This window comes from Panicum hallii, chromosome 9 (genome assembly GCF_002211085.1).
Source record: "Panicum hallii strain FIL2 chromosome 9, PHallii_v3.1, whole genome shotgun sequence".
NCBI classification, from domain to species: domain Eukaryota; kingdom Viridiplantae; phylum Streptophyta; class Magnoliopsida; order Poales; family Poaceae; genus Panicum; species Panicum hallii.
Window position 1 is genome coordinate 65,750,516 of NC_038050.1, and position 8,351 is coordinate 65,758,866.

General features: G+C 48.0%; 1 pseudogene; it reads right to left on the reverse strand.

Moving 5' to 3' along the window:
* Positions 1–979: 979 nt before the first annotated feature.
* LOC112873468 lies at positions 980–1,784 on the reverse strand (annotated as a pseudogene).
* Positions 1,785–8,351: the final 6,567 nt, after the last annotated feature.

Genomic DNA, 8,351 nt, shown 5'->3' on the forward strand with positions numbered 1-8,351 from the left:
ATTGCACCAATAACACCCTTGAAATGAGGTCAGAGACGACGTTCTTTCAACTTCTCATGTTCATTGCTAAATGTTGGATCCTTCGGTTTGATGTTATGTTTTGCTAATTTAAGTAAACATTTCAATACCTCCTTAAATTTCATATGAACTGTCCATGTTGACCGGACAAAACGGTTTTCAGCTTGGGAAAATGACTGAGGCCCTCCAACAATCCACAAGAACATTGCTAATGATTCTATTGACGTAACATTTCTAGAGGATTTCAACCCATACGAAGACACCAATAAATCATGAAGAGCCATAAACACCTCTGTAGTCATCTGAAACATCTTGTAAAAGTATCTTGGACGCTTGAAGCACTTCATGACCCAATCATAACCAGATTCCGGATCTTCGTTTGCTCTATATTTAGCTTTATTACCATATCGCTCATTGTAAAGAGCAGCCAGATTTCCAAGAAGATCAGCATGTTGAGATAACTCATTTAGTGAAAGAAGAGACTGCTGCCCTTTTCTAGCCAGCTCTTGCATATTCGCATCCATCTACATAAACAAAGTAAATCGTTCAAAAAATGTAAGAAAAAATTATTAAATATACACAGAAAAAAATAGTTCCATCATACAATACAAATCTGGTTCCAACATACATAACAAAACTGGTTCCACGGTAAAAAACAATACTGGTTCCAACATACAAGACAATTATTCGAACATACGAGAAGTAAGCAAATAAATGGTTGAAACACAAGAGAAATTGATCTACGTGGCCTTCTTTATCTCGTGCTCCCTCTCAATCAAATCAAAACTTCCTTCGTTTGTTTTAAGCGCACAAAAAACTCTCTAAACTCAGGCTTCATGATTAATAAGTGAGCTGTGTGCATCAAAGCAGTTTTTTCTTGAATCCCACGATCCTTCACCATTCTCATGGCTTGTGTAATAGTTGGAACAGGGCTGGATTGCGGAGGAGCCGATGATGCTTCAAGACTTGACCCAATTTTATCAGCTGCACTTTCAATCCTCATGCATGTGTTCTTGTACATCCGGAAAAATGGACTCTTCTCCTCCTTCTCTTCAGTCGGACTAGACAATTGTTTGCGCTTCTTTTCTGCTGGTTTTGGTTTCTCAATGGGAGTAATCTCCACTGGTTCCTCATCACTCGAGTCACTTGAAGAAATATCTCCCGGACATGATGCGGAAGCACCAGTGACATGCACCTTCTCAAACAGCAGATGCAAATCATCAAGGTACTTCGGCACCCGCTTTCGAAACTTGACATGGACACACTTGATACCTCTCTCTGGGTTGTTGCATCGCTGTAAAATAAATTTAGCAAGGTTAGGAATGAAATATAACAAAGGCAAATAGAATTCCCTTCAATAAACAAAACTTAACTCACCGCAAGATGTTCATCCCACCACGTGCTGGAACACTCAACAGTTTGATTCGCATCATCCCATCCAAGCCTGGTGGCAGCATTTTTCAGTTCTATGAACACGGTGTAATCTTTTTTCATGTTGTCCAATTTATTCTTCAATTGTGACCTCACTAGTTTTAATCCGGTTCTTGCAAAATGTTTATCCTCAAAGTTCTTCCAACCAGTTCTAGTGAAACAACCATTTGGTCTATTCCCAAGAATAAGCTCCTCCTTGCAAATGTCAATGAAGTGCTTCAAAGTGGCATTATCCCACACCGCCTTTTCACCCATCACTAATGTGAGGATCACAATCAACTATTTTTTCATTCACAAGCAATCGATGTATTAATCCAAATGTTAAGAAAATAGAAATAAACTAGTGAGGGGCATGTTAAGTCAAAACAAACAGGGGCATGTTTTAAAAGCAGATTGTTACAATCCAAACCTCCTTGCACCACAATCTGCAAGCTGCATCCCACCAGTTTCACATCTTTTAAGAATACAGCTTTTAAAAACCCACAATCTATAGCTTCTCTTATTTTAAGAATCCAAAGCTAAAACAAGCATATCAATAGCAAAGTGTTCCAGGTCCATTGTGTAAGTCCAACAAATTGTATCAACATAAGTAAAAAAAAGGTTAAAAAATAATAACCCTCCATTCAGATAAGTAAATTATGTATTAAGGTAGGAAAAACCCCTATAAGAAGTCTAATTGTAGTCGAAGACAACGAACTCAGTCCTTGGATTGAGTCTGGACCACGGCAGATTAGAAGTTGAGTAAGTCCATCATCATAGAAAGGAACATTTTTAACAGAAATAGGAAGGGGCATTATCTGGAAATGAAGCAAATAAGTTCCTATGTATTTTATTCCCAATATTCTCTCAGCCCATTTTTTGTCTTAACCTCTCATGCAATGTTCCCCAATTCTCCTTCAAACCAATATTTGTCAAAGTTAAAACAAAATGGCTCCAAGCATACTGTAGTGCCATTCACCAAATCGACACAACTAGCAATACATGGTACTACCACTTCTACCACATCAAATGTTCCAATCCATTCAATACGTTTCGACCACAACAACCCACAATAAGCAAAACTTGAAAGGCAGTGCACGGCGATCCGGTGTAATCTAATAGCACTTCAATAACAATACGGAATATAGTAACCAAATTTACAATTACATAACTAAAAAGGTCCCATATACAAATGGATGCATCAATTATTCAATTAATCACTCAATTTCTGAATTCAAAAGTGAAATCGAGATGCAATCATGAAATGGAATGAGAGAGAAAGCAGTACACACCAGAGGGAATGGATGCTGTCTGCTGGGGCTGGTGCCCGTGCCCCCTGCGGCTCGCGTCGGGGCGGCCGGGCGCGAGGCCATGGGTGCGGGCCGGTGCGGGGCTGCGGGAGTCGAAGGGGGCTGGTGGCGACGCAGCCGCACGCGAAGGCGCGGCGCGGGCGCCGCGGGGTCGGGGGCGCGGCCGCCGGGGGGGCGGGCGCCGGGGGAGCGGGGGCGCGGCCGCCGGAGGCGCGGGAGCCGGGGGGCGGGGGCGCAGGCGCTGGGGGGTCGGGGGCGCGGCCGCCGGGGGTGCAGGGGCGTGGCCGCCGGGGGAGCAGGGCATCCAACCCTAGCGCTAATGGTGCAGGATTGGGGGAAGCGAGAGGAGAACGAAGGAAAAGGAAAGGGAGAATCGAACCGGGACGCTGTGTAACGAATGGCAGGCGGGTAAATTTTTCCATCTTCCCGCTGCAAACGCCGCGAAACGCTGGGGCGATCGGCTGTGGGAGCTAAACGTAGAAAAGCAGGTGCGTTACGAAACGTAGGGTTGCGTTCCAGCGTGTTTGGTTCGACTTTGACGTTCCGAATGCAAACGCAGGTCACCGGACGCTGAACCAAACGTGGCCTTAAGACGCCCGCCTACCTCGCCGCCGCCGGCCCTCGGGGGGACTGATCCGGTCATCCCTTCGCCGGATCTGGACGCCCCCTTGTCGGATCTGGGCGTGGTGCCTCCCCCTTGGCCCCCGCGCCCCTCACGGCTTCCTCTGCCCTTCGACGCCTGCGGGCTTGTCGTCACGGTGGCTGTCACTCTCACCACGGTGGCTGCCGTCCTCGCCGCGGTGGCTGAGGGTTGCGGTCACCCCTAGGTGCCCCTCGTGCTGGGGCGTCGCCCTCCTCTGCTGCCTGCTGCTGCCTTCCTTCAGGGGGGCTGGCGTCCGCTGCTTCGCCGCCGTGCCCCCGCCGCCGGTGAGGTGCCTGGCCGTGGTTTGCCCCGGGTTGGCGCCGGCCGTGGTGCCTGGCTCGGGCCGCCCACCGGCCGTGGTGCCGCCCTTGTCGGGGGGCATGGCCTGGGTTCCTGCCCATGTCTGGGGTTTGCCCTCTCTGCGGTGGCGTTGTGGCCGGCGAGCTGTCCCGGTTTGCGTTGTGGCGGCACTTTTTGGCTCCGTGACAACGCTCTGGGCGGTTCCTTTGGCTATGGAGAGGGAGCGGGGTGCAGGCGAAAGCCAAAGGCCTGCCTGTGGGTCGGTGAAATGCCCCGGCCTAAACAACCGGAGCTAAACATGTATTTAAACACCAGAAAACAGTCTCTGGTGAAAATACATTACACAAGTGGTGCCACAGTCATACATAGCCTTATTTAATACGTTCGATTACAATAATAATATAAACTAGAAATACAATAGTTGCGATGATAAACGCAAGGGTAATCTCTTCATCGTACATGGGGGCTTCTATCACAACGGCACCACTCCAGACTTGGGTATAGGGCACGAACTACTCGCCTTCCTCAGGCACGAAATCAGGATCCTCTGCAACAAGTCATAAACGGGTGAGTACAAAAGTACTCAGCAAGTTCCACCTCACCCTACGGGAGGGGAATGACATGCACGATGCACATTAAGCACAAAGTATTAGTAATGCAACTTATAGTATGCAACTCTTCCCGACACAACCCACAGTAGGTAGCTCACTAGTTGTCAGGACCACACCGTAGCCTGTCCATTCCGTGGACACGGACCATTCGAATGGATTCTACACTCTGCAGAGGTCGTACACTGTACCCACAAGCTCGACTGCCCGAACGGACAACCGACATAGCCGACACCCAGCCGTGGTCACGCCCCAGCCCGGCCGCACAAACCCTCGGGCCCTGACCCCAATGGTCTATACCCGTGAACCATCCCTGCGACCGTCAGGCTAACCAGTGGGATTAGACTAAGTCCGGCCCATAACGGAACCTGTGGTCGTACTAAAGTAAGCTAGGTGAGATGTCAAAACAACTCGGTCCTTATGGTTCACCAGGCAGCAACCATTCCTCAACATGTCAACTCGAGCCTACCTCCACGGTAGCACTCCCCTGCCAGTCTACCACCACGGTAGCGCCGGCTCCAGCATACCCAGCTGCCCTAGCCTCAACCAAAACCCTTCATATCCTAGTCTCAACTCTGGATATGCATAACTACTCATATGCATGTATGAACACGCTCAATCACTCAAGCACTGATATATGTAATCGATCCTAAACCAGGACTACAACTAGACGTCCTCACATGGATGCAACCGCTCACGTAGGGGTCGATGAAACTTGCCTTCGCTTATGTACGCGTCGGCGGCGGCAGCTTCCTGCTCGTGGTACGGGTCTTCTGGCTCCGGCCCGCTGTACTGACCTTCGTACTCCTTGGCCGGCTCCTCCTCGGTCACTCCGTGATCTACGGCGGAAACGGCGCAACCGGCAAACAACACAAGCAAGCTATAAAATAAGCTCAAATAGAGATGAAAATAGGAGAAATAGATAGTACATGATTTGAGGAGAGGATCAACTGTTGGAGCTTCGTCTCGTGAGTGAACTGGGCTCGGGAGAAGTGGTTTAGCTAGTGAAGTGAAACGGCTCGGTGTGCTTGGGCTGATGATGGAGCTCATCACGGCCTCGCTCCTTTTATAGGCGGGGAGAGCAGCAGCGGCGTCGCACAGGGACGAGCAGCGGCGTGGGCTGCGACAGCTCGCCGTCAGCTCAAACAGTGGCAGCACTGAAGACGCGAGCGTCGAGGCGGCAAAGCCGGCGAGGACGCTGCAGCGGCGTGGGCAAGGTGGGGACGCGGAGGTGGGCGGCACGGCGCGGTGCCGGCGGCAGTGCGCGGTCGCGTCGTGGGGCCGGTGTGTCGCGCGTGCGCGAGCGAAAGCGAGCGCGGGTGGGGGACGGCAGGGAGAGGCGTCGGCTTCCTTTATAAATGAGGTGAGGCGGTTCGCGCGGCGGAAAAATATCTCGGCCGGCGCTGTGTGCGACGACCCTGATTTATGGCGAGGTGGAGCCTACCAACAGATGAATCACAACCTATATACTAAGTACTCAAGCTTAACCAGGAGACTAACACGTACCTTATTGGAGCGACAAAGTCACGAAGGAACGCACAACCTTAAGTGGCTAGTCCAACACTAAGCTTACCACAACTTATGTAACTTGCTCATAGGTGGATGGCAAAAGAAAGGGGGGTCCTATTTATAGATCAAGGGGATGGTGTTGCTAGTGAAGATAAAGAAAGCACCGGAGAAGGAAAACATAGGGGAAAGGGAAATCGAATTCCCCAAGGACTTATGCGCAATTTCAGGAAACTGCAGGGGCTCATCTGTAAGGCGAAATTTCCCATCAATCCAAAACTCAAATGAAGAAATGCCCAAAACGAAAGTTGAAGAGTTTTTCGAACTCTACAACATTGCTTTAGGGCTCAAATTCAAAAACTCAAAACTTATGTTTTTACATACGAATTTTTGGAACAAAAGTCGGATTTGAATTGCTTTTGTCCTAAAGAGTAAAACTTTATAAAATTCAGGACCTAAATGCAAGCATTTATGACACGTCATGATGACGGGATAGACTCATCATAAATGTTGGATAGACATGTTATTATGACGGGATAGACTTGTCATAATGGTTGGATAGACATGTCATTATGATGGGATAGACTCGTCATAAATGTTGGATAGACATGTCATTATGACTCGCATTTTTACACTTTAGTCCTGAGTAAATTTAAAAGTTACTTTTGTAAATCAAATATTTGCATAAAGGCCTTGTACTTTTATAAAATTACGCAAATACCCTTACTTTGCATTTCTTTCAATAGTGATGAAAACTGGGATGTTACAAACCTACCCCACTTAGGTTGAATCTCGTCCTCGAGATTCAGCTTCACCACTAAAGAGACTGGGGAACTCGGCTTGGAGCGCATCTTCTCTCTCCCAAGTTGCTTCTGCTTCAGAATGCCCACTCCACTGGACTCGACAAATTTTGACTGCTGAGTTGCGGGTTCTTCGCATCACAATATCTAGAATTTTTACTGGTATTTCTTGATATCTGAGATCATCCTGCAGGTCGATTGTTTCTGGGGCCACTTGTTCTTCTGGCACTCGCAGACACTTTCTGAGTTGGGACACGTGGAATACATCGTGTACATCTGACATCTCTGCTGGCAGCTGAAGTTTATAGGCTACCGCTCCCACTTTCTTGATAATCGGGAAAGGTCCAATGTAACGTGGGGCCAACTTTCCCTGTACCTGGAATCTGCGTGTGCCGCGGATTGGTGAAACTTTAAGGTACACATAGTCCCCAACTTCGAAGCTGAGAGTACGCCTTCTTTTATCAGCATAACTTTTCTGGCGGGACTGAGCTGCCTTTATATTCTCTCTGATTTCCGCTATCTTTTCTTCTGCTTCCTTAATAAAATCCGGGCCCTCAATAATGCGGTCACCGACTTCAGTCCACATGAGTGGTGTGCGGCACTTCCTCCCGTAGAGGGCTTCAAACGGCGACATCTTCAAACTGGACTGGTAGCTGTTGTTGTAAGAGAACTCCGCATATGGCAAACTATCTTCCCAATTTTTGCCATAAGTAAGAACACAAGCTCTTAGCATGTCTTCAAGGATCTGATTAATTCTTTCGGTCTGGCCATCAGTCTGGGGATGATAGGCTGAACTGAAGTCCAACTTTGTACCAAGTGCTTCATGTAACCTGCCCCAGAATCTCGAAGTGAACTGGGTGCCTCTATCTGACACAATCCTCTTAGGTACTCCATGCAACTTCACAATACGCTCAATATATAATTTGGCTAATTTATCCCCTCAATAACTGGTACGTACTGGGATGAAGTGTGCCACCTTAGTAAGTCGATCGACAATTACCCAAACCGAGTCATGGCCGCTCTGGGTTCTGGGTAGACCGGTGATAAAATCCATACTAACTTCATCCCACTTCCATACTGGAATTGGCAATGGTTGGAGTAATCCACTGGGCTTCTGGTGCTCTGCCTTAACCCTTTTGCACACATCACAATGAGCGACGAATCGAGCAATATCCCCTTCATACCATTCCACCAATACTTCTCCTTAAGGTCCAGGTACATTTTCGTAGTGCCGGGGTGAATGGAATAAGTGGAGTTATGGGCTTCATCCAAGATGGTCCTGCGAAAATGACCTTGCTTAGGCACACATAATCTTTTCTTGAACCACAAGACTCCATCCTTATCTATCCGGAAATCTGGCGCTTTGCCTTCACTGTTGCGATCTTTAATCCATACCAATCTTTCATCCTCCATCTGAGCTTCCTTGATCTGGTCATCCAGGATGGGATGAACACTAAGATTTGGTTGCAGGAGTGGCGTATAACCCTTAGGTTTAACTTCCTCATTTCTTCACTCAGCTCTGGGGCTTGCGTAACTAGGTGATGGCAATACGCTTTACGACTGAGCGCATCAGCCACCACATTAGCTTTTCCGGGGTGGTAATGAATTTCCAAATCATAGTCTTTGATCAACTCCAACCATCTTCTCTGCCTAAGGTTGAGATCTGACTGGGTAAAAATGTACTTCAGGCTCTTATGATCCGTGTAGATCTCACACTTGTTCCCGATTAGATAATGTCTCCAAATTTTGAGGGAAT